This window comes from Anser brachyrhynchus (assembly GCF_964034855.1).
Source record: "Anser brachyrhynchus genome assembly, chromosome: 2".
Lineage (NCBI taxonomy): Eukaryota > Metazoa > Chordata > Aves > Anseriformes > Anatidae > Anser > Anser brachyrhynchus.
This window is the reverse complement of record NC_137695.1, coordinates 43,530,495-43,558,287: the sequence shown is the minus strand read 5'-3', so window position 1 is coordinate 43,558,287 and position 27,793 is coordinate 43,530,495. Positions and strand designations below refer to the sequence as shown.

The following is a 27,793-nucleotide window of genomic DNA, read 5'->3' as shown; positions in this document are numbered from 1 at the left end:
AATATAACTACACTTTGTTACATCTGTTTCTTCCTCACTGGGAAGCTGAACAGAAGAGGCTTGCACATATTCTACCCCCTGGTGGAATGGGCCTGTTCTTCCTTGCCTCTTCAAAATACATGATGTGATTCTTCCATCTGCAAATGAATAGCAGAAATAACTGCTGAAGTTAGCGAAGCTAAACAGTAAGGAAAATGCGAACTACATCCTAAATGTCAGCACAGTCCCTCTAGATTTTCAGTACTGCTTGGCACTTCAACAGCACTTTTTATCTGAGGAACTCAAAAGGCCAGTTCTTAGTTCAATCTTACAATACCCTTCTGAGGTTGGGAAAATGCCCAGATAAGGGAACTCGAGTACAGAGATGTTAAGTAATTAACTAACAGTCACAAACGGTCAGTAGCAGAAACCAAAGGCCCAAATGCCCAGAACTGTGCTGTAAATGTAACAAGCAATAAGCAAAATCTGGACATTGTTAGTAGATTTGTGTATTTATTCTTTAATGGAATGCATTGACTATGCATCCTTTGGGGCTTAAATGCTCAGTAAATCAAACTGAGCTGAGACTTGTTTTAAATAGATGTAGATTTTTAAAACAAATAATAGCATACACTAAGAAAAGTGGATCATAACTCATGGAAAGGTTGTTGATTTGGAAAGAATAATCAGCACAATGCAAGAATTTTGACTGTGTTTTCTAGTAACAGTTATCACACCCGTACCATAGTACATTTAATAGTAAAGACCCTGCTTAAACTACAACACCACAAATCCTTACAATGCTTCTTTGTGGAGGCTAGGAATTACTAAATTTAGCTTCCATGCAGAGAAGCTGATGTCCATTTGGGAACTGGAAAATGGTCCCAATATGTTCCCAACTTTAATATAGAACAGTTTAAATTTTGAATGCCTCAAGTAATGACACCAGAAGGAAAATGGAACTAAAATGCTACCCCATTTGAGAATCTTGTCATACAGGACTTTCACAAAAAGTTGGTACAAAATCTGGACTTGCAGTTCTGGAGTTCTGTACTTCTAGAATGATGTACAACCCACATTAAATCCTGTTTAGCAGCATTCTCATAATTACTGAATCCTGAAAAGTTCACTAATTTAAAAAAAAGCAACATTCATATGAATACTTAAGTCAGCAATAATTTACAATTATGGAACATCTTCAGTTTTTTTTTTAATATATATATATATAACTGATAAGTATTATAGGAATGTTCTTATTAAATTTGCAAGCATCACAGACTTGGGAAGAATTGTGAATACCTTGGAGGACAGGATTAGAATTCAAAATGATCCTGTCAAATTGGAGAAATGACCTGAAAAAATAGGATGCAACTCTCTGAGAATAAATTTGAGGATCTGCAGTTAGGCGAGAATAATTAACTGCATACTTTTTCAATTGCAATATGAAGGGCAGCTCATTAGATGGAGAAACTTTAGCAATGATTTTTTAGCAATGATTTGGGGTTTATAGTGGCTCTGAAACTATTGTGCTAATGATGTCATGTTGCTGGGAAGAAAAAGTCAAATATAATACTGAGATTACTATGTAAATCAATTTTCAATATATAGAAAGCTATCCTTCAGTTTCATTCAGCTGATGCTATATGAATGCTGGGTTAAGTGAGCCCTGTGTCCAAACTGGTACTCTGTTCTTCAAGAACCATGAACAATGAGAGGGAGGAGAATGAATAGAAATTTTGGAAACAAAACCTTCAAGCAAAGATTAAATGACCTGTAGTGGGTTGGGGGCGTTAATAAGCTTTGAAACATACAGAAGGTGGCGGCTGAAAAAAAAAAAATGATTCTCTGTGACTAGTACAGCCTAAAGTGCCATAAGAGAGACTCAGGATGAGCATCGGGAGGAGCTTCAAGAAAGTACATCACCGAAGGAAGGAGAAACATACATCTATCAGGAATGACACTGACAAAACGAGACGGCTATATGATTTCCAGAGGACACTCATTCCATTTTGCTAAATTAACAGGTTTTTAATAACATTAAAAATGCAAAAATAATATATATATTTTTTAATGTTACATAAAAATCTGAAGGATTTATTTTTCCTGATGCAGGGTGAAACTGTGCATGGTCATATCACTTGATCCAACTCTTCAGTCAGGCAGAGGGGAAGGATTTACCTAGACCAAAATCCTCTGTCAGATGCACAACCTGCAAGACACTTAACTGCAAAAATAACAACATGCTATGGGGAACCTGAAGCAGACATTACTGTCAGAAAAGCTGTAAATTACAGTTGTGGATGTTACAAGCAAAACCAGTGAGAACGAGATTAAACTTGATCAAGATGACACGGTCTTGCTTAAAGCTAACTAGGGTGATAGAGAGAAAATGATGACCTAGAGCCATCTCATATGTAAGTAGATCACACACAGTAAGTTGTGTAGACAGAAACACCAAAATACAGAGTTAAAGACTGTTTTAACATAATGTCTATCTTCCATCGTATGTATGATACATCAAAAACATTTTGATTGGAAAAAGCTGGATGGACATACATGGTGTACACACAATCCTATATACCTTCAAAATTATTTTTTGTTTTGCTCCTTCTTACAACTTAAGCTGACGAAAGTCTTTATACAAAGAGTTTAAACTAAGGTGAGATTGCAAATCTTCCTCCAGCTATTCCTCACCCTTTCGACGGTTTATAGGACTTAACATCTATACTGGCCTTGAAGAAGCAGGCATGCATCAGCTGACCCTGACACCGATTACCCAGAATTATAAAAAAGACATTTCTCCTGAAAAGACCATCTCAGTTACTAACAAACAATACTGTTTTGAAGATTCGAACTATGTTTGCTACTTCAGATTGGCTTCTTATATTTGTATACCTCTGCTTCTACAGACCAGAGACAATGAGAAGTAGAGAAGGGAGAAAGAGAACAGGAGAAAGAGAAAGAGGAGAGGGAAAGGGTGAAGAACACTCCTAACCCCATTACCACATCATTTCAACCGACTTTGCATTTTGTGCTGTGGACCTAAGAGGTTCCAATAAGATCTAATCACATTGGGAAAAAACAAAAAAAAAAAATCCCACCACCAACAAAAACCCACTATCTCATAATTATATTTGATCTGAATTCAGTAAATTTGTATTACTGTTAATGACAGAAGAACTTGGACCCTGAAGTTTTAGATGCTTATTTGAATTTTCTCACATTAAAGCACTTAAAACAATTTTTTTTTTGTTAGATTTGTGTAGCATTTGCCATCTTAAAGAGGAAAAGACCTCCCCCTGCATTCTTCATAGAATTCCTGAGTTAATTGCTTGATAAAATTGTATTTATTGTAGCCTAAGGGCTTCTACAATTAGGTGCTTAATAGTAAAACACGTAGATGCTTGGGTCTCATAGGTATGTTGAATGAATCAAGGCCAGAGTGTGTATGTCTTCCATTGTGCAAAACTGAATGTGTAGTTAAATTAAGAACAATAGGTATTCATAAATCAGCATGAGTGCCCATGAGAAACAAGTCTTCTAATTAAATAAGAAGAGAATCAGTGTTCCTTGTTCCGGGAATTGTTTGGTATTGAAGCAGAATATATTGATAGTTAGTAGAGACACATTATTTGTTAGAAGAATTATTGGATTTATTTATCAAAAACAACCTCTGTCCTACACATTAGTACAGTTAATTTACAAAAATAACTGATTTGGACTGAAATCATGTGTGCTTTTTTAAAAGGAGCTTTTAGTGCTCCTACTGAAAAAGAAACCTTTGTAATCAGAACAGAACAAAATTAAATGCAGTATTTGTATGGAAACTGACATAGTACTTTACCTTATTACAATTTTAAGCTACAATAAATGAATAAATCAGTGTTCTTCCACTGAGAAGAAATTCTTGGAGAAAAATCTGCAACAATTAAAAAAAAGATTTAGATGATTTTTTGTCTTGACGATACTTCACAATTTTGGTGGAAAACATTCGAAGTATTCTCCACTCAGTGACCAAATGTGGCTTTGGGATGACTTCACAATTTTTTGATCCTAAAGCTTGATGCCTACAGCCTTACCAGTGCAGTGAGTTACAGCTTTTCCCATTTTCTCATCAGGAGGGGACAGAAAGCAGTGCATTAAATTTTTCTAACTTGAGTCCTGCAAACCCTACTTTTTACCCACCCATTATGATGCCACGCAGCTCTTCAAATACAAAGAAAAGCCTGAGTAGGCTATACTTGGCATTAAAGTCAAGAACATTTCAAATGATGGGGGCAGCAAACACTGCATTTGTCTTAACCCCTTCAAAAATAAAACAGAAATTCTAAAGAAACTCTCAGAAATGTGTCTACAAGTCTTACGTCAAAAAATGTTAGCAGTTACAGAAATAATTATAGCAGAGTATGCTATTGACAGATTGAACCACATTAATCACAGATTGAAAGAAGCAATTACTTGTTTCCTGTACAAATTGTGAGTGGTTAGGTCACCAGTCTAGGAATCGGTTTCTGTTCTCACATTTACTCTGAATTCCCTTTTAAGAAGCACTAATCTCTTGTGTAGACATACTTAAACAGAATTAAGTTGGCTTTAAAATTCTGTGTCTCTTCATTTTTTTCTTGAAGTGTCCGCACAAAAGTTAGCTAATATGCTTAAATCCGAGTTAATTTTCCTGTATGTCCCTCGATATACAAGTTCAAAGCAGTGAAATTCCACAAAGGCCTCACAATAGATGAAGCTAAAACAGGGTTTTGAGATTGTCCCTTATACTATTTCATGTTAATGAACATTAAGCTGCCAGGGCATTCTTGTCTAACCAAGAAAGCACACCACACAAATCTAAATCTGTAATGTACCTACACAACACATTTGAATGTTTCTATATTTTCTAAGAGGTTAATTGGAATGTCTTTTGTCATGAATAACATTTTAGGGTATGGGGCACCTTTCTGCTGTACATGGTTTTTTTATTTGTTTATTTAAAGACTGTATTTTGGGTTAGTATTTTTTTCTACTGAAGGCAAAAGAGCTTCTAGACATACATTGGATCCTGCAAATTATAGATCAAAATATGACAATTGGTTAGTACTTTAGAGTCCTCAATGGAAGAAAGTTAGTACTTGAATGGTGAGGATTAAAAGTCCCCAAAGAAATAAGAAGTTTTTGAACATCCCGGGTTCCAGCTGCTGTCTTCTAGTGAAGCTTTATATGCCCCCTTAGACACACTGCATCCCTGTTTTTTGTCCATTAATAGTATTCTTCAACTCTAGTTTCAGTAACTCGGAAATGAGGTCACTTGAACTTTACCAACTCTGTCATTTAACCACAAATATTAAGGAAATGTTCCAGACACTTTATATATATATATATATATATATATTTTCCAGTTTTTATATGATTTTGGTGACCCACAAAGACGACAAGAACTCAGTTCTGTCTTCCTGAAGCACAAGGAGATAAAAGCACAATATTATAAGGTCTGGTTCTGTAGTATTAATAAAAACTTTTGTGAAATCTGTTCATCCAGGTCATTTTGTTCCCCCTTGAGCTTCCAGTAACCCAGGACATTAATAGACAACACAACAGTGACCACCGAGGGCATTCTTGCCCTTTGAAATATTTGATCATCAGCCCTATAAATGACATTATTTTCATGGCCATTGTAAGGTGGTGTTTTTTCTCTGCCTGAAACATTTTATACAGAATAAACTCATAGTCAATGTGTGAGAATTTAGGGAACAATTCATATAGCATTTTGACATCATGTCACAGAGGACACACATTGTCACTTCCATTGTACCCAACTCCAAACACAGGATGTTGGTCCCCCTGAGTTTATAGAACTAATGAACAACACTTTAGAAGAGTTTGGAAAATAAAGCTTAAACTGAATTTAACGTAGAAAAAAAAAAAGCCGACAATAAAAACCCACCCAAGCAAACATTGCTAAACTGAAAACCATTAAAAATAAAAGATTAGGATGACATGACTATTTTTTCCCCCAATTGTTAAATGTAAACTAAGCCAGTGGTCAAAAAGTCGTGGAGGACGAGGGAGGGAAGTTGTAGATGATTGCTGCATTCTTTATTACGTCCCCTCTCCATCCTGGAGAGCTGGAACATCGGTGCAGTTCTCATGCCAGCTTCCAAGTAAACAACACGCACTTCCCGGCTATCTCTAATCTGGGCAGCAATGTGTGTGAAGAGAGAGTGCTGAGTGATGTGTGGTTCTGACCAGGTATCCTGTTTTGACAAGGGTGTTTGTCCTTTACCCAACATACTGCAGAAGTAATTCTCGACATTTGTGTAATGTTTTCTTTTCTTTGGGGAGGGAGGGGGGGAAGGGAAAGGCCTAATTTGGTCTTTTGGGAAAGATTTAATTTGAATTACTAAGAAGGTTAGAGGGCCAGAGGTAACAATTAAAAAATAACCAAAAAAGTAGTGCTGATAAAAAAGTTTTTTTTTCCACTCAACATTTTAAACTACAGTTAATTAAAAGACACTGCTACCTCTAATTAATATTTACACTGTATATTACTTGACAGAGTGTGATTCAAAATCAAGTTTAAATTTGCATCTAAAAGTTTTTGAGGAGCTAATGGAACTGTTTTAGTAGCTAGCGTACCATTCTATATAATAAGATTTTGTTGGGTTTTTTTTGTGTGTGTTTTTTTTCCCCCTACAAAACCCTTTTGCTTTGGAAAAAAGCCCATTAAGCAAGCCCTCCACCTCCCCTCCAATGGTAAACAATGTTTCAAGTGAAGATTTTACTGGCAACAACTTACAATTTCAGAGTAAAATTCTGAAACAAATTTAAAAAAATGAACGATGCCCAGATTAATTTAATTAATTATCTGGTATTTGGATGAGATGTGGTTTGAAGACCATGTTTTAAAGAAGGACCTCCTGTCTCGCAAGATCTGTTCCTCTTCTGTGTACAGCAAAGACTTGAACGTGCATTTTCCACATCCCACAGCCACCTGGATTTTGACTTTTTCCATAGGAAAAAAAAAATCCTATGGTCTTAGCGTGAAACGTTCATAAAATTGGATTTGTGTTTCCCAGGTGGCTTTAATGTTTTATAATATGGATGAGGAAAAGAAATCAATAAAGATTACATCACCTCTATTGTTTAAATGGTCTATTCCTTGGCACACTAACGACTTGCTGTAGTTTATCCTCCTCTCTGATCATTTCCAATTTTGGGGTAATCTAGCAGGTGATTTATTTGGAACCCAGTTCACAGAAAAAGATGGATATAACCATCCCAGTTTTGGCCCCACTCCTAAACCAGTGAAAAGCAAAGGTCGGGTTGTCACTGACTTCTGTGGGAGAGGAACCAGGGCCTGTATTCCCCCCAAAAAGCAAATCACTTGTCATTTATGAATCTCAATTTTCTGACTTAAATCCAACATAGATACAGATTTCACTCATAGTAAATAACACTGGTATCATGTCAGAGAAAGAGGATACCGCAAGAAAGTAGGTTACTTGTGTTAGAGACATTTGAAGGATTTAGACATGCTACGGGATGAAGGACGTTTACAAGCTAACAATTCTGACCAATCTACTGCGTCCAGCAGTCCCGGAATTGAATCTCTCTCCATCTAGCTATCTAGCTTTCTCCATTTACTACATCTGCTGACCCAAAAAAAATCGTAATAATAATAATTAAAAAAATAAAAATGTCAGGGCTTTCAGTCAGCTGCATAACTCGTTAAAATGCCCAACATTCAGAAAAAGTTAATTTCTTAAAACTGACCTGTCAAAAACAGCTAAAAATTGCTAAGAATCCCCATGATGCTGCTTTAAAGGAAACAGAAACATAAAACTTTTATTTCCTTTTTTTCTTTTGAAGGCAAACTGTACCTCTGAATGTTTTAGAATTATCAAACCTTTCTATTGCACTCAAGGGAAGGAAAACTGGAGCCGTACATTACTCTGAAATTCCATATGATTGCAGAGGGGTGACCCATAGATTACTTTGCCCAAATATTTGATCATTCCAGAGTTTTGACAGATAATTCTTCTTGCATTTAGAATCCCAGAAATCCAACAATCTGTGAAAATTATAGAAATGTTAGGAATTTGCTCTTAGGTCCTAATTTTTTTATTTTTTATTTTTTTTAAATCAAATACCTGCATACCTGCAGTGCACCTATTTTCTATGAGTCCATTTCCTTATTTGAGTAAAAGTAATCCACAGGCACAAATTCTTACAACATGATAACAAACAGGATTTTTCATGGAGGAATATGCAGTAAATATAGGGACTATAGACAGTGATCTCACATATTGTTGTGAATTCAGTGAGTCCATGATCTTAGAGCAGACATCCTTAAATATCATTAATTTTCTTTTTAAATCAAAATTTGGGTTCCCTGAGATGTTGTATGGGATAGCGATTCCAGGAGTGCTTCTTAGCACAATGCTGAAATAAGGATCACTGTGGAGAACTAGTTAAAAGGATTTACTTTGAAATTATCTGGTACGAACTGAATATATTAGAAATAATGAATCATTACAAGCTTATGCCTTAGAATGCTAAATCCTCATTTTAGTTAAATATACGGAAGCTGCACAGGAATGATCTTGGAGGGTAATGAAAAGCAAAATAATGACAGATTAGCCAGTTCACTAACTTCACTGATTAAAATCCTTCTCCATAATGAGCAAGCGAAATTAAATGGAGGCATGAGGTAAAAATATAAAACATGCTTTTCTGTTGAAATTTTAAGCACTTCAGTTAGTTTTGTGAACACATTTCAGATCCAAAGACCAGAAATGTAACCTGATGTCTCTGTCTACATTTTACTCGGGATATGATAATGTTCCAGATTTGTAAAACTTGTGAACCCAGTGCATTCTTCATTATTCTACAGCCCCAAACCAGCCATATTTTAATTTCATTTACACTGCTGTCAGTCTGAATAAATTCATTGCATAGCATCCTGACATTTCTTAAGTCAAGGACAAATCTCCCATTTACTTCACAGAGATTAGGAGGTCTCTCTAAATTCAGTGGAGTTACTCCAACTCATCTCAATGCCATCAGCTCAGTGTCTAGTCTTTTATATCCTCGGGTTACAGCATAAATAAGGCAACAATTAGAGATGCAAAACAAGTTTCAGTATCAATCTTCGAAGCAGAATGTGTCACCCTAGGAAAATAGAAATGTGAATCCCAAATGACTTAAGCAGAGCTGCCAAAGGGAATATCTAACATTTCACTAATGGAAAAATTGAATGTTAGATGGTAGGCATAATTGGAAAAGTACAACAACACTTGAAGCCATATCACTGATTTATATACAGTACAACTTCAAATATATTCCACTGTGATTTTCCTTTTCAGATCTTTAGCAGGAAAGCATTGGTCATTTTTTTCCAAGTATCTCTCAGATAACAACAGATATATGGAGATGTTTCTCTAGGTACTGTTTTGGAAATTGTTTTGCCACAATCTTTTCTTAAAAGTGAAAGTCTGAAAAAAATGACACATTTTTATTTTCCCACACCTGTTTTAGCTGTAGTAATTATCTAGGGCTATTTTAGGACTCAGAGTCAATAGAGAACAAATTATTTTAAAAAGAGAACTAAAGCAACCCAGTACATCTTTGTTAGCAAAACTGAGAAGTCTACCTATCTCTTTCAAGCCTAGCCTAAGAGAACACAAGAATGCTTGTTTGAAGAGCACTGGCTTTCCCTGAGTTGCAAAAGGGCAGTGACTCCAAAATTTTCATTATCTAGGAAAATTTCACTCCATGGGAAGATTGTCCTAGGTTATTATCTAAAGCGTCAATTTTTAAGCCTAGGACACCTATCAGGACTTTACTTTTTACTTTATTTATTTTAAACTTTTACTGTGGAATTTTAGACGATGAGTTGGGCTGCTTTCATGAACCATGGAGTAAGATTTCCCCCAGCCTTCAGCACTGCATAGATTTACTCTGCCCATGCAGTGTGGTTGTATTTGTCTCCTATACCATGGAGTTTATGTGCAAGAAAGGCAAGGAACCTCACTAGCTTGCTGTCATATTTGAGCTGGGCTGGAGTCTTCATTACAGTTAACTGCTATTACAGAACAACCCAGTAAAACTGAGTCAAGAAACATAAAGAAGGTTGGTATTTCTGAGACATAGTGCCATTCCAAGACCCCTTTGCTCAGAACTGACCTTAAAGGCCACAATCTGATCCTTTTTTTCAACTTGTTAAGGAAATACTGTCATATATGTTACAAGGAAACACTATATTTTCTTCATTCTGCCAAACAAAAACAACAACAAAAAACAGAAACTAGAATCCTACTTCTAATAAAGAAATAAATTCTGGAGGTGAATCAACCATGATTTTGGCAAGGCCTGTTCACATCACTGTTTTCACTGAAATGCATTGTGAAAGAGTAATTAGAAGGAAAAAGAACTGTAAATGAAAGTTTACATCACCTTCAAGATCTTAATTACATTTCTCATTAGGAAGTAGCTCAAGAAAGAACGAAACCTCAATCAACCTAAGAAGACTTATTCCATGACACAGAGCCCAGCGGTTATAAATTACTAAAGGTAATTCAGAGAGGAAACAGTATGAGCTTTACAGTTAGACTGGTAAGGAACTAAAAATCCTTAAGTGTAGATAAAACAAAGAAGCTTCTCTACTGCTCTCTTTAAAACAATGGATAAATCTGTCTTATGGTTTTAAAACAAAAATATATTGAAATCTCCTTCATTTTTTTAAGCTAGGAAATCAGTGCCTTCTTGTTTCTACTTTTTACTCACTTCTATTATGCACTGGAGCCTTCCTTTTCTCCTGTATATCTTCTTTTTATATACAGCCTGATGCATCAGAGGTTATATTTATATGCCCAGTCTGCACTCCCACAGAGTTTGGTATGTATTTTCACCTTCTACTGGATGGTACATGTGAAAACCGTTCAAGGGCCCTCTAGTGACTGAAAGTCGCAGTAAATTTTTCACCCTCTACAGCACCCTTTGAAAGACTCAGCAATAACATGGACGTGATGTGTTTTGAGGGCATCAAGCTTTTCCATTCTAACCTTTGATTTTCTTGTTACCATGACCAATATTGGAACATCTCACAAACACCAAACTGCCTGGAAACTACCATCAGCCTGATGTAGGGTAGAAGACAGATGCTAAGCTGACAGGAAGTCACAGAAGTTTGTTAGTTAGTCCACTTCAGGACTACATAAAAACTACAAGAAACAAAAACCAATGAACTATTTGTAGTTATTTGCATTCTTCATGAAATCATTTCAGCTACATTTATTACCCTGCTTAATCAAACAATGATAGAAAAGTGATGTAGTGGTAGACAAAGTTTCCATTTGACAACCCAGTCTAGCAAATAAATGGATTGTAAAAATTATGCCCTTTGAATGAGTTCAAATTTTGTACACTTGAATTATGTAACTGAGCCACAGGCTAACAACTTATTCACAGAAATGTACTATTTATTTATCAATTTACAGGCTCATTAACCTGGAATGGTAGCCATTGGAAACAGAAACATAGAACAATACATATAAGTTTTAAAGTCAACAGAGCCTGATAAAATGAATACAAATTTTAAGCAGAGAAGAGGAATAAAAGTATACATCTAGTTTTAAAGTTCAACCATTTGCAAGAACAGCTACCACAATAACAGCAAAAAAAAAAAAACAATGATACATGGAAATACATTTTCCATTTTAGGTCATAAGTAGCTCTTCTAATCTAATAACAACCAGGAAAAGAGCGGCAACAAGCGATATCATGGAGACTTTTTGGATCACTATAAGATATCCCAGTACATGGGTTAGTACTGTAAAAGCACACTGACCTAGGAGGAATAAAGACGACCTATACTCTATTTAATGTACAAGTCTCAGAGAAATAGCAAAAGGGAAAACAAACAAACAAACAAAAAAAAAAAAACCAGCCCATTCGGGCATGAGAAAAACCTATTTTCTCTCTCCTGCCTTCTGGGTGTACACACTATCATTCAAAAACAAAAAGCCCTATTACATTGCATTATCCAAGAAAAACACACTTATTTATGGCTGTCTGGCCGTTGATTTATACCAGATTAAGTTTAATTAAGACTTGGTATTTAGAGATCAAAAACAACTCAAATTCTGTGTGGTTTTTGAGGAATTGAGAATATAATATAAATTCAACAAAGAGGGCAATTCTGAGTTTTTCATACTTATATCCAGGTATTTTGCTTGATGTTCTTGGAGGGCCCAGTAATGTCATAGGCTGAATGCTGCTAACAAAGGCATAGTGCTTTAATCAAGGTATCCCACTTTTAAAGCTCATTCTGAAGGGGAGTAGTTCAGCAGTAATTTGTGAGGCAGAATAATCACTTTGACAACATATTTTGCAAAGCATCTGCCTTCTTTACATCAGTTTTCATGAGTTACAGCAATAAATATCTATCTTCATATGGATGACCTTGAAATTTTCTTTAGTGTATGCTTCAGTAAACAAAAAAAACTCAGAAAAAAAAAAAGCAAGCAGCCAGAGCAGTATGCTTAAAATTATACCGAACAAAAAGTTTTAATGTATGTTATGAGAAAACGAATCTGTTCAAAGCCAAAACACAACATGCAAACACGTTCTCTACAGGTGTGACGGTTTTGTGGTTTACTGCTCTAAAGTGCTGTGACTTCTCTTTTTACCTCAAAATTTTTTACCCTGTAAACAACTCATCACATAACATTTTAAGCCATATTCTCCTTTTTTAATCTCTCCCCCATTTTTCCATTTTCACTGTCCCTCTTCAAACATTACCTGCAATATCATTTTCTCACTTTTCTTTTCTTGCCCTTCCTTCTCACAGCATGTAAGACGAAATGGTATATTGCTCTCCTCTTACAGCCTGAACATTCCTCAAAACAAACTCAAATTTAAGGCTGCAGAATAGCCCCTAAAACCACACAGAAATTCCACTGGCATTCAAAGATCTCTCCATTTCAAAAACAAACAAACAAAAACAACATGCAAGAGTCAGCTTTAATAGGAATGTTTTATTGTTGCTGCAACGGAGCAGGATTTTTTATTGTTGTTTTGTTTTTCAAGTTTGCTTTAGAGAAACTCTATCATTCTTGAAGGTGTCTCAAAAGCAATCTTTTAGCATTACCAATTTCCCTTTAGCAGCAGGACAAGTTTGCCTGCCAGCAAGCCAGTTCTTTGTCAGAATGAAGAGCTTCTCATCAGTAAATGCAACATCTCCAACACTGCATTTCAGTCTTTGCAGTAATAACATAGCCCTAACATTGACTTGAAAATAATTAGCCAGCACCGTCATTGGTATTTTCTTCATTGCCAGCACAGCTCTTCAAAGCAATAATTCGTCTCTCTTCAGGAGCATCAAGCTCTACAATTGAATAATGATGGACAATTGAATAATGATGGACTTGAGCAAATACTGGTCTAGCTCTCAGCAGCAAGATTCCTAGTGCAGGAACCTGTAATCTAATTTTCTTATGTAGTAATCTATCATTTTTAGAACTACAATCAAACCCTCCACAAACCCTCCATAAATGTAACACAATTGTGTGCAATTAAAGCAAAGTACCTGGGATCTAAGGTTCTGAGACGGTTTTTTCCTTTCAATACAAGCTCTTCGAACCAGTCAGCAATTCCCAAACTTCCTCCATGTTACCACACTCTGAAGATGACAGTTTGCTCATCCCAAACAAACTCAAACTGTTTTGCTCTTTCAGCAGTGACAACACTCAACAGTCCCATCCAAATCAGCATGGCAATCCTCTGAGCACCTCTGATGCATATTTCAGTCTTCTGAATGACCCATCCAATCCCCTACCCACACGAAAGAATGGTGCTGAAACATGTTGTGTCCCCATTTCAACATTTTGTTTTATATTTCTTTCAAAACATAGGGTTCATACACACACACAAAAAGCCATTTCTAATGTGCACTCTGGAAATATTTAACCTTTATTCTCAGAAGTTCTTTCTTTTTCCGTGCACCTACTATTTTTGCACACAGGCATAGGGCTGATATGGTGTATTGTTACTTTAGCAGGAATGAACAAGGTGCTATTCAGCTTCCTCCAAAACTGCAGTAATAGTCTGATAATTTAGAAATGAGTGGTAAGAAACAAACCCCATTTATTTAAGCCAAACCAGACAGATCTGATAAAAAAAAAAAGTGAAAAACAGCACTTGGATGGTACTGGAACTTACTGGACTTGCTATTTCCATGGTCAGATTGCTCAGCTAGATGGATGTCTTAATCTAAGTAGTAGAAAAATCCCGACCTAGCAGAAGAAGCAGGTGAGGGTCATGGAAGCAATGTATAAAATAAGTATGAAAACAATAATAGTTATTCAGTGAAAAGGCAGTTTAAGTGAAGCATGAAAATTTAAGTTTTTTCTATATTTGTTGGTGCTATGACCAGAAATAATGTTGTTTGGTGAGTTAGCCCAAGTCTACTTTCAGTTTGCAGAGAGTAATTTTCATTCTGGAAGGTTAATCAAAAACTCCAGACAAAGTAGCTAGATATTTTCCTGACATCTTTTTCTAAAAATCAATCAAGGCTGTGTGTTTATGTATGCAAATGTATTTGGAATATTAACTGTGTAAATCAACAGTTGATTTCTCAATTAAGCTAACTGGTAGCAGCAATTAAGATAGCAATTGGAAGGCTGTAACAGTGTAGTGAAGAGGCTATCTCCATTTTCAAATTAAATAGACTTGTGTGTAACCTTCTTAGTAAGTAAGCAAATTGTGGTTTCTATTACTACAAGGTCTGTTTTGGCTTGATTTGAAAATAAACCTCTTTTTCCTCTGTGCCGATAAGAATGTCCTTTAAAGCTAGAAGTGAAAACACCAGAAAACTTCTGCACCCTTTCCAATCATTAAAGAGCTCCTAAATAAGTACTGACATACTGAACGTATTCCTATAGGGCTATTTCCAGCTATGCCTTCATGAAGAATACCTAGGTAAGAAATCCACTCGTGCATGGAATGCAAATAACGTTGCCATGTTGCCAGCAAAAATGTTGAACAGCACCAGTCCTGAGAACAGCCCCTGAGGAACATAACTCATCACTGATCTCCACTTGGACACTAAGCTGTTTACCTCAGCACTTTGAGTGTTACCATCCAGCCAATTCTTTACCCACTCAGTGGTCCATCCATCAAATCCATGTCTCCACAACTGCTCTCATACTTTTGCATTTTACTCTTAAGCTTTTGCTTAATCTAAAACAGTGAAGAGAATTCTACATCTTAAAAAATGTTAACTGAAACCACAGAGCAGTCCTTTCCTCAAACTGTCCTTAATTTCTGTCAAAGCATACAAATCTTGAAACATAATTAAAACCTCATGAAAATGACTCTCAAACATACTAAAAATGGAAGAACTTTACAAACAAATTCACAAACAACTCAGAGGTTTAGGACTATGCACACTTGCTGCAAGCAAAACAAACAAACAGACAAGAGTGTCATAACAATGGGAAAATATGATGAAAATGCCTTCAACCACCACAAGCTAAACATTTTGATACCAATCATTCCGCCCACAACTCAGTAAAACCAGTGTTGAATAAATACAGAAATGGCAGATTCACTTTGACTGAAGTCACTTGACGATTCTGAGTTGAGTGACAAAAAGTGTGTGGAACTCTAAATTCACAAAACACAAGTTGCCATTCATTTTCTCACAGTTGTGACTAATGAGGATGTAGGTGGTGGAGAGTATGGGAAATAGTAACAGGGAAAAAAAAAGGCAAGGGATTGCTAAAAATATCATAAGTTCCAATTCCAAGGTTATTATTTTATGGCAAATTGCAGTCGCACTAGATGATATTTGAAGGTCCCTTCCAAAGGAATTATACTATTCTAACTTATTAAGATTCAGCATATGTTGGAAAAAAAAAAGGCAAACTATAGGATAAGCCCAACTACATAGGACACACAACAAATCTTTCTCACTTGCTCTGTAACTCAAAGATTACTTTCTACTTGATTAATCTGCTGTTCATTCCCTTACATGCTCTCCTTCTTCCATTAACATTTTATACTATCGGCTATTTAACTTGAAGTTTTCCTTTCAAGAAATCAGAACCAGAAACTAAGGTTTCTCAAATAAATTTCTATCAGCCTCTCTGCAAAACACTTCACATTTTAGTAGCAAGAACCATAAGCTCCCATTTTGCTTGCTTCTAAGACTAAAGGAGGATTATTTCCTATTCTAACTGAACCTTCTCTTAAATATTATCAGAATAATCTTGTTCATAACCAGTCCCTGTAATTGCTTTATACTTGCTTCAGAAAATATACACGAATGAGAACTAAATGTCTACTAACAGACACCCTTCAAAGAGCAAGCATTTATAGCCACAGCAATTCATGTAACTGGAACATGACTTTTGTGTCTTTGAATACCTGTCCAATTCACCTATCGACAGCCTAATACTCTCTCCCTCAGTTACTTTTGCTACTTTTTCAGCGTTTGCAATGCACTACGCTATTTAGTTTTTCTATGCAACTATTCAGTTTTGCCACAACTGACACTTAATTGTATTATTTATAAACGTGTTGTAAAACAATCAAGATTCTATCTAAACCTTACATGACAGCTGTAAGGATGGTTTACGTAACACTGGTTCAGATTAGGCTTCAGTTCAGATGTAGGGTTTTTATCTATCACTCCTTACCAAAACTAAAATATGGCTAAAGGGAGAAGAAGCTTTCCCAGCAAGATTTACACTCCCATTTTGTTTCAGCTGTGTGGATTAAATTCTATTCAGAGAAAATGATCTCTTCACAGCACAGGCAGTAGAAATTACAGACAGAACTGAGAGAACAATGGAAAACAGATTCATTAGCCTGAAAAAATAGGGTTACTCTAGACAAAATTAGAGTATCTAGGAAACATGAAGAATTAATCCCCTTCTGTTCCTACAGAGACATCCAGAACATAGTGGGAAAATTAAGAAAATCTGCAACAAGATGTTAAGTCTAAAAGACACAGGGGAATTGGAAACACTAAATAGTTAATATCCTTACCAAGCAGACAGCAGAGCAGAACGTTTAAACTATTTAATTTCAGATAGCCTTATTATGATTTTTTTTTTCCAAAACAGGGTAGAACAAAGCAACCTGACTAGAAAGCAAGCTGTAAAAACTCAGTTTAACCACTGCACAAATTCCTAAGAGTGTGTTCTGCAGTTGCTTATTTTGCACAGACAAACCCAAACTAATTCCTTAGAGAAAAAATAAGGTGATCATTTCTGAGATGAGGTGACTGGGTCTCAGTTGTAGGGTGCGCTGTAGTCATACCTTTCTGACTCATGTTAAGGTGGATCCTAGAAGATGTTCTTAAGCAGTTGCACTAGTGAATGACTCACTTACTAATCACTGTAAACTTTGATGCTAATCAGGAAAGCAAAAACAAAAATTCTGTAAAATACCCTGAGGTTGTAGTTAGTCAGAAGAAGGTGAAAACAAAATCTTGACAGCTTTTTCTTGGAATGGTGCTGAGGTTATCATTGGTGATGCATCACCAGCTCTTTAAAGCTATGACTGCAGAGAAAGTGCAGCAGCCGGACTGACTTGCTACATAAAATGACAAGCAATCAAGGAGAGGCACCAGGACTGCAGTGTGCTGTGCTGCATTTGCATATATGAACCAGAACAGGGACAAGAGCCTTTGTAAAACTGTTGGCAACAAGAAATTCCAGCTATTTCTCAGCCAACACTTAATTTTTAAGACTGATTACTACCCTAGAAAAGGAATTAGTTCCTCTAGGAAGTAGAGCGCTTTCAGTCCCTATTAAACAAAATTTTAAAGGCAAATGACCTGAACCCCAGAACCTTTGTGGTTCTTTTTCTTTTTTATTTTTTTTCTTTCTGCTACTAGTTATAGATTCGAAGAGAGAACTTCACTGTGTAACAAGCATAAGGCAACCAGAAAAGATGGTCTCAGTCTAAAACAGCTTGCAATCCAAACTGAAAAATTTAAGATGGGAGCCAAGTATGATAAACAGCAGGGTTTCCAAGCAAACAGATGATAGGCTGAGATACTGAAAGGATTTAAGTCACACGTTCTGGAAGGCACACATGAAATCATTGGGCAAAAGTCCCATCTCCTACTTAACTCTCTAAACATATATTTCAAGCTACCTATGATAGATCAAATCAGGAACATAGGGGCATGTAAGGAAAATGCTGCAGCACTCCACGCTCAGATGCCTGTCAAACTCAACTCGTGCTTGAGTACAGAGACCCCTATAAAAGACCAGCAATCAGGATGATAACCTAGAGGTGCCAAGATGCAAGATGAGCTTTCTAGAGGTAGCCAGCAGGAAAAACTAAACACAGGGTCTACTTGAAAACTTAAATCTCTTTGAGACATAAAGAACTGAACCGGAGCTTGGGCAGATACCCACACTCCTTCAGGATTAAATCCTCCCCTGAGAGCTGATGCTTACACCAAGTATTTTTTCAAGTGAGCGAGCAGGGCTTATTTTTGAGGATTCAGCTGCTTTTCAATGCAATTTCAATTGGTGGCCTAATTTAGTAATTATGGCACTCAGACAAAACGTCTGGGCTCCTAGAAAAGCACCTAGCCATGCAAAGTGTGTGTGAGATAGATAGGGAAGCATACTTCACCATTTTAGTGGCTACCACATGTCTGCGCATAGAGGTTTATGACAATCCCAGGGCCAGGAAAAAAGCAGAGACAGGTTGTTGTCCTGCCTCCCAAGACTGTATGTATGTTTCAGCTGTGAAAAAACGTAGTCCTGGAGGCAGAGTCCAAGACTCCGGACTGCCCATGCCCAGATGAATGCCCTAGCCATGGACGCATAGTTTCAAACCCCTCCTAGTGCAGCTCACTGACTGCTTTGCAGTAGCGTTGCTTCCGAAGAAGTGGACAAGGGCTCTACGCGCGTGTTCCATGCACAAAGTAGAAGTCAAGGTATATTTAGAGAAATCAAGTTCAATATCCTACTCATTCTTCAAGTCTCTCTCATGCCTGTGTGTGTTGTGACCATCAAGAAAAAGCTGCCTTTTTCTCTGGCCCAAATGTTCTAATTAAAAATACTAAGTGGGACCAACAAGGGGGGACACTGCAAACTCATATTGGAGCTCCAGATTTTAGTCTGTGCTCTAAAATCAGAATAGCAGGTTAAATCCAAATTTCTTATGTTTCAGATTGATCTACAAGTACTATCATTCATGTATTTTCCTTTGGGAATAGCCAGTAGTTTTCTTTCAAAAAAAATAATATAAAACAACAACAAAAAAAAACCACCACCACCACCAAATAACAAAAACAAACAAACAACAACAAAAAAACAGGTACAACAGTTATAACAGGTATTTAAAAAGAGTCTTAAACAGAAAACTGGTGGCTTTCTCTGTTGAACTGTTCCTTAACTGCTGTGTCTCTAGTGCTGATTAACGCTGATGGGATCTTCTGGGAAAGCACAAAGGGGACTCAAGGGCAATACTTTGTACTTGGAATTGTGGGATGTAGGATTCCTGTTTCCTGAGATTCTTTTCTGCTGCAGGAAACAGTGTGACTGTCTCAGTAGAAAGACCTGAGTCAGTACTGAGTAATTGCCGCATGTGATGTGAGGGGGCAGGAGAGCACGTACAGTTTTTGGTTTGCCTTTTTTTTTTTTAATGATGGCATCTTTTGAAAATGGGAATTAATTTAAGACCACAATTATTTTAAAGAACAGATACTCCAAGGTGCTTTTCACACAATTACTCATGATAGCTGCATTTCTAAAGCCATTTCAAATGATACAATATTGTGCCTTCTATATATCATTGCCTTAACAGCTAAAAAGCTCCATATCCCACTGGGGAGGTAACATATTTCAGCAGTGGATAGGAACAGCAGGAGAGGAAGAGTGACCTACTGCTTCAATGCCAGTCAGAGGCTTGAAAGATCTGGATCCAAGTTCTGAAGCAAGAAGATCAGACTTCTTTGGTGAAGTTGGATCAGTTGTGTAGATACACATTCAAAGTGGGTATTTCTTGAAACTAATCCTTAAAACCATGATCTCCATCAGGCCCATCTGCCAGGCTTCCTGGAAAAGCTAATTCTCAGAAGACACAATTTTGATGTTGCCCGTGGAGGAAACGTAGATAATTGTGTTTCTTTAGTTAATGGCTACAACAAATGCAAGAAAACCAAGTTATAAATTCCAGGTCTTGCTCCGAAGTCAGCATAGGTACTTCATCCAATTGCTGTTTTATGTAAATTACAAACCCTTTCCAAGGCAGTAACTTAAACCCAGTGCTCTTCCTTTTCCTGCTAAGCGTCCAAAAATATACACCAAGAATCATTCTCCCCTTCAGTTGGCCAGTGAATTTGCAACAAATTCCTGTTAAGTGGAACAGCTTCAACAAAAAGGAGAATACAATCAATAGCCATAACAAGCGTTCACTTTTGGAAGATGTGGGTGTCTTCACTGATCACGTGAAGACAAGAACCAACTGCATGTCCTCCGTCTTAGATCAGTGTTCCCTCCACTACGATTGCACTACTGAAAGATTTACTTTCCTACACTGAAAAGAAAATGATGACTCTCTCTTTTTTTGACAGATAGTTTGCAGGCAATCTAATTTAAGAAGGCATTGGGGGCTACACTTCCAAAGGAGGAAGTATTTTTTCGAGGAAGTATTTTTTCTGTGTAGGTTTCTAAGGAAGGGAAAAGAAGGATTTAGGATTTAACAGGGCAATGTTTTGCATTGTGCTGTTAGACAGAAAGTGCAGATCCCTGTTGACCATTCTGGTTCCTAAATGTCTGTTGAGGCATCCATTATCCCCCCAGGCATTTTTTACTGGGTGCAAAAAGGAACCTAAATGCCAGCTCGTAATTTATCAGGCTGCCACGTGCTGGAAAAACAAACAACAATGAGCTGTGCTTTGCCCAAGGCCTGCAGCAAAACCTTGACAGAATTCACAGTTTGCAAAATGCTCAAAGGCTCTTTGAGGATAAAACATTTTATAAAATGCAAGATACTGCTGGACTGATTTCCACACCAGAAAGGAATCAAACTGTCTCCTATCTATGCTGCTAGCAAATCCCTTCTTGTCAGTGACAACAGGAGGAGGTTCTAGATTACTGGAAAGCCAATGCAATGAGACAGACTAAGCAATATTACTCCAAGCATCTTTGTATCATGATTTCTTACATTATTTGTACTTCACGTTAAAGATTTTTCCTGTTTTGTAGCCCATATCTAGAGAGTGAAGGGTGGGCAGAGCCCTGATCCAGGCGTTATCTCTGTTTCTCAAGAACGCTTTTTAACTGGCAGCACCACCCTGCTGAGTCCACTGGCACAGAAAGACTGGGTGCAAAGAACGTAAAATCTAGGAGTAGTAGGGAGAGAAAGAGAGTTGCCTCAAGTTTTGCAGTGGTCAAATGACATTGCTTTTTAAATTGAAGAAGATAACTCATTTGCCAGTTCCATGCCTTTCAGATATTTATGTTACATCCTTTTAAAAACAAACTTTCCCCTGGTGGAAATAGGCTGTCCAAACTATGAATGATTAGTAAGTGGGCCCTGGATACCAGTTTGCATGCCCAGAATACGTATCATTGTATCATTCTACATGAAATGCATCCAAAGTTTGTGGATATAAAGAATCTCTAATGCTGTAATTTGAACAGCGGTCTGTGTATTGAACTGAAAATGGCCTGGACAAGCTGGGCTACCATCAAAACAGATCATTCCTCCTCCCTCCTAGCAGTGGGATACCAAAAATCAGAAACAATATTGCCAAGGCAAAAATTACTTTCTGAATCCCCTAAAAATTAATCATTAACAGTAATGTATTAGGAATACACTGGGTATTATTTAAAAGAAGGAACATACACATTAAAATAGGAATTGAAAGAATGACAATGATGGCTTAAATCTGAATGTGTGAAATTCCTGAGAGATCCCTAAATGATATCCTCAAATCTTAATGACTTTATGCATTAGTGCAGATAATAAAAGCTACTGTAAACTATAAATATGCACATGCCTACGATAGATTATTGTTATGTTAGTGCTATTCTATAAAATAACTTTAATTGTTCAGGAAAGCAGAGAGATTTCAACACTTCAGAGAAACAAGAAAGCCCTAAGTAAAAAGATCCTAGAATGAAAATTCATGCAAATTTTCCAACTTCATATGTCAGTGCATCTAGCAAGACAGTAAAGAAGATTATTAAAACAAACTTCTATTTTTGGCAAAATTCATTTTTCTACCTAGCTTGAATGGAGGCTGTAAATCCTCAATGCCAACTGAACCTAAGAGGCTTTGCGAATAAATTATAAGATCAGCAGCAGGGCAGCGCAACAGCAAAGGCTTAGACCGATTGAGTCAAGCTTTGGACTGATGTGAGTCCTTACATGGATGAACTACAAAGCCTTGGAAACAGAATTTCTGAGGCCCATGTTGACAGGCTCATTACTACAAAGGAGGTGCTACGCTAAAAAAAAACAAACAAACAAAAAAAAAACCACTCTGGAAGAAAGAGAACCGAAACAGCTAAAGACGACCTGAGTAAAGTCTTGCCCAACAATCAGAAAGTAAATGAAGTATTTAGGGTTTTGAATAGGCTCTCTGTCTCAGAACAATTTCACCCTAATAGAATTTCACAAATAGCAGTATGTATTTTGCCACGGAGTAGACTAAGCTGTGTTTTTGGAAAGCTTGGCATGTGCACTCTTGGTTTGAAGCATACGTTGAGCTGAAGATGACAATAAAAAGCATATTAAAAGTTGGAGGGATATGTTCATCACCACTCTCCTTTCTAGCCCAGTGTTCTTCTGGGATTCTAACTAATCTTTTTTTTTTTCCTTGGTACTTTTAAATTAGGACATTTTATTCATGAATTCAGATATGCAGAACTGCAGAACAGAGGTCTGACACATGACTTGGACGTGTCACATAGGCAAAGTCTGACCCTTTTCATGGCATTTTATTTAATTACTATTTTTTTTCTCTATCAGTTTGTTTTGCTTAAAGATAGGAGAGAAATTATTTTCCACTTATTTTTCACTCTTGACTCTACTTGCCTGTCCCTTTAATTAAGTTGCAGTTCTCTCTTTTAATAAACATTGAAGTCACTTGCAAAAGCAGTTTTGCCCACTCTGCAAAATAAGAGTTGTCAATTTATCAATTCCACCTAATTCACAAAATGTTTTTGGCATTTTTAAGTGCTTACAGCTATAATTCACTATTTCTGTTACAACTGCATGACAAGGCTCTTACTTTATTAATCACAGGAAGGGTATGCAGCACCATCTACATTTTCTGCATTGTCTGTTGCTTTGAAAGACACCACAATCAGATGCCGTGGCCCAGAAATGGGAGGGCTCTGGCTGGACAGACAGCAAGATAAATGCACTAGGAAGCTCTAATGTTTCAGTGCATCTTTTCAGGACCATGGATCAACATCATCTACACTATTCAAAGCATCATGCCCAAGAGTTGCTTGAACTAGCCCTCCAAAATCTACCCCAAGCCACATATATTGTGCAGTGTAGATAGGCTCCTTTGAGATCCTAGGTATAAATAAGAAAATTTTAAAATATATATATTAAAAGATGAAAATAAAAAGAAATAAAAGAAGAAGAAGAAGGAGGAGGCTATCCTCCTCTTCAGGCAAAAAGTTATTTCCCAGAAGAGAATCCTCAAATTTCCCCCCCCACCACCAATGAGCTACCACAGTGGACTTGGAGTTGCATTAGCATGTGGTGTTATCTAAGATTGTTTTCGAGGGCTTAATTAAGGTGTTAAACAGAAGCCAACAATCACAAGAAGTGTGATGTGGATGTACGCAATACAGCTTGCATCCTAGCCTTTATAAAAGGTATAGTTTGCTTCTGGAAAGCATTTAGTTCCATGTGAGATATCAGAAACCTAACATTTATAGAGTGGAGAATTTCTTTCCTGAATCTGGTATTACAGTTCCAATTATCACAGATCACCATGCCATCTGTGAGCAATTACCTTTCACTTTCTGCTTTCAAATGCAGTCAACATGCTAAGCAAAGTCAGACCTCAGTTCTTTCCTGAGGTTTGGATGCGTTAACAAAGACATTTAAAATAAGATGAAGTTCAGCCCAAGCCTTGTCCTTCACGTTGGTTATATCAAGAAATATTACTAAAAATTGCTCATTCTGCACTCTAAATTCTCCGTGCTTTTCTGTCGGTACTTCAGATACCTCTTAAATCTCCATAACAGCAATAGCAACTCTTGGATGGTACTTCTCTCTTTTTATGAGCCATATAAAAGGTTGTTCCTCTAGGGGAATGAATGCTGCAAAGCTAGAGTGATTTCTGCCTCCTTTTTCCAGGACAGACTATTAACTTCTCCATCTTTATATGTTACCAAGTTTGTCCTTACACCATCACATTAGGGAGAATAGTAACCCTGGAGACATGACTGACATTGTAGATTGGAAGAGAAGAAAGTACTTTATTTTTTCTGTAGCAGTTGAACCACATCTTAGAAAAGATTAAAAGTGGCTGTCAATGCATGGTCAATGCGGTCCAGGTTCTGTTGTAAATAATGTAACAAAAAACCACCACGTTACACTACACCATTGCATAAGAAAGGTTCTTTTGAAGTCTTTACCTGTTTCTTCAATCCAGCCAATCATTTTTCCATATTTTAAGTGTTCAGAGGACTGTTTCTTTATCACTATCTACAGCAAGGATCAGCAGAGCCGCAAGCAATTATAACACATGCTAGCTACCTGTATTTGTATTGAACCTCCACTAAATACAGATCCTCAAAAAGATTACCAAACAAATCTAACACATCTGACTGTTCTGAACAGCTCAGATAAGCTTTGAATCTTTATTGAAAGTGCACCCAAGTATACATTTTCTGAAATTTTTGACTCCCATAACCCCTAGGATTGGTGTTAATACTCACTCACTTTTAATCATCAACAGTTAGCAGTGTTGACACTATTAGCATCAGTAGACACTGCTGCCGTGTGGAAGCGATCTCCATAGAGATGTCCAAGCCCTGAATGGGATTACAAAAACTCTAAATGGAACTGATTTACATTGATGGAGCACTGCGATGTAACTATGTTCATCCCTCTTTTTGCTGCTCTGTGGAGAAATTTTAATTCTAATTGCTGTAGTCCTCAGTCCACTACACACCTCATTTAAGGAAAACAAATACATAATATATAAAGCTGGATAATATTATTATGGAAGTATTATGGTTGTCTTTGGAACAACGTGAACTGCCAATACTGTATTTCTGCAACAATCTCAAAAAAGCCTCTTGAAGATTTTCAAACAAAATATTAGAAACTTTTCTCTCCATTACTCATCCAGCTATTGTATTAACAGTATTTATTCTTCATTATTTTTTGAGATCCATGCCACATTTCTAGTACTAGTGCATACTAGAGCCTTAGGGCTAGGAGAATGCATTATATAGGCCTCCCAGTCAAAGACAAACACTTTCCACAGTCAAGGGAAAAGCAGTTATGATAAGTAAATTAAGCAGATAGCAGGTGGTCTGCTTATGGCCCCACGAGCCTTGTTTAATTCAAATATATATAATATATATATATATATGATACCATTTCTGCTGTACACTGTAATTTTAAAGAAATAATGCTATTCACCATTCTACTATAAAGGAAGACAAAATCTCTGCCTCAAGACACATAAAGGATAATTCTTATTGCTTCAATGGCACTCTAATTGACAGAGTACAAACTCCTTTAGAAAAAATTTTATCTCAGCTGTGATGATAGAGTCTCCCTTAGTGCCAATGTGAGAAATTTCAGTTTTGCAGCTCCTTTGGTGAGAAATTAGTGTGGCTTGAACTGCAAAGTGATGGCTATAGGTGTCCTAGTGTAAATTCTTGTGCTTGCAGTACCAGCTTTCCTTTAATTCTCTGTGTTGCATAGCATCAATCTAATTTTACTCACAGGATTTGATGGTGGCAGTAGACAATTTTTGCCATTATGAAACATCAGAACGAAAAATAACCTTTAGATATGACATTCTTAATGGATAATGAAACTAAAACACACTGAAAAGATGCAACTGGCCTAAAGACACACTGGAGAGTGATATAAAAAACGAAAACCAACCAACCAAAAAAAACCAGCAGCAAAGTCCAGTCACAGTGCTATGCATCCTCACAAATTCTACCATCCCCAACAACTCACAGAATCATTTCGGTTGGAAAAGACCCATAAGATCATCAAGTCCAAACATCGCCTAACATTACCAAGTCCACTACTAAACCATGTCCCTAAGTGTCACATCCACACCTTTCTTAAATACCTCCAGGTCTGGGGACTCCACCACTTCCCTGGAAAGCCTGCTCCAATACTAAAGGTGAAATAAAAAGCACAATATATTTCTTTCAAACTCTCACTCTCCTGTACACACACAAGCTGTCCGTTTCAGCCCTACATTAATTGTTCCAGTATCCTCTGCCTGTTTCTAAGACAAACATTCACACACCCATTTCTCAATTTTTACACAGACAAGTTTCTGATGCGTATGAAAGCTATCCTAAAATCTCAGCGTACTTTGTCATTAGGTATTTCTTCTGGTTATCTCAAGAAACAGAGATCTCATTGAAGATTTGGAAATAGTGATGTAACAGTTTTGGAAACTGTTTAGATAAATACCTGAAAATGTAAAATAAGAAAACAGGTAACTGATTCATTTGCTATGTCAATTTTATCAAACAACATTTATAAATTTAACGCTGCTGAGTTTCTAACCTGAGTTTTTGATTGCAGAAGGTGAAGTGCTTTGTTATACTTCCTAAACATATTCTTCTGTTCTCCTCTGATACTTATAATTCCAATACAGCCTTATAATTTCTTCATCACCAGTATATTTTTTCAAGGATTTCATATTTAGCCTTAGGCAACCGTGACGCTAGATTCCATAGTAATGCTGTCTGTGGTTTCTTCTTTGCAACTCCCAGTGTAATTTCACTTGTTGGTCTTTGTACATGAGGTTGCAAAATTCCCTTTCAAACTGTGCATGACATTTTTCAGCATGTTTTTAGTGTGTGCTTGGAAAACGAGTTACCACATTTTTACTTAAGTTTCAGAGTTTAAAGTAACTCCTGACAAGAAACCATGATGCAGAGGCAGTTCTGGCAGTCAGCATCAGTACTCAATGGCTAGAAAGCTGTATTCATGGGTAAGGGTTTGAAGAAGACTGAGGTCCTACTCTACAAAAACTGACATACTAGACATTAAAAAAATAAATAAAATCATAATAGAACACAAAACCAGAGCAGGTCTGTGAAAAGAGACTTCTCAGAAGTCAGAAGTGTGAAAATAAGTAGGCTCTATGAGCTCTTTCTTCTACATTCAAAGCGTACAGAGCTGACTGTAAGACAGGCACAGAAAGGCTCCATTTTGTACACTGAAGTGCAATGGTGTGTTGGAAGCGAGGTATGTCCGTAAAAGGATTTTGCTCAGCACCAGTGTTTTTGATCATCATGGGAACGGCTCACCTGTGCTGCCATTACGGAGTAAAGCACTTTTGCAGCTGACAGGAACCCTGCCATCTCTCCAAGTGGACCAGCACAAGCCTTGTCTGAGCTTCACGTGCCCACAGAGCCTCCTGTTGGCAGTCCGACCTATGAACGCACATACATCCTACAAGTCCTTCCAGTAGACTGTGTCTGGGCTCATTGAGAGAGGCCTTTGGTCATACTGTCAGCCTGAGATTGCTTTTGAGGGGAAATTGAGGGCTAACTTTATCACAGTGCATTAAACTATATGATATACAGGCTCAGGATGAAGATAACGG

The 27,793-nt window shown here is 37.0% G+C and overlaps 1 long non-coding RNA gene across 1 annotated transcript in view; it reads right to left on the bottom strand.

Moving 5' to 3' along the window:
- LOC308189707 overlaps positions 1–27,793 on the bottom strand; it is a 129,487-nt gene that overhangs the window by 35,428 nt on the left and 66,266 nt on the right. The gene's annotated exons all lie outside the window — the stretch shown is intronic.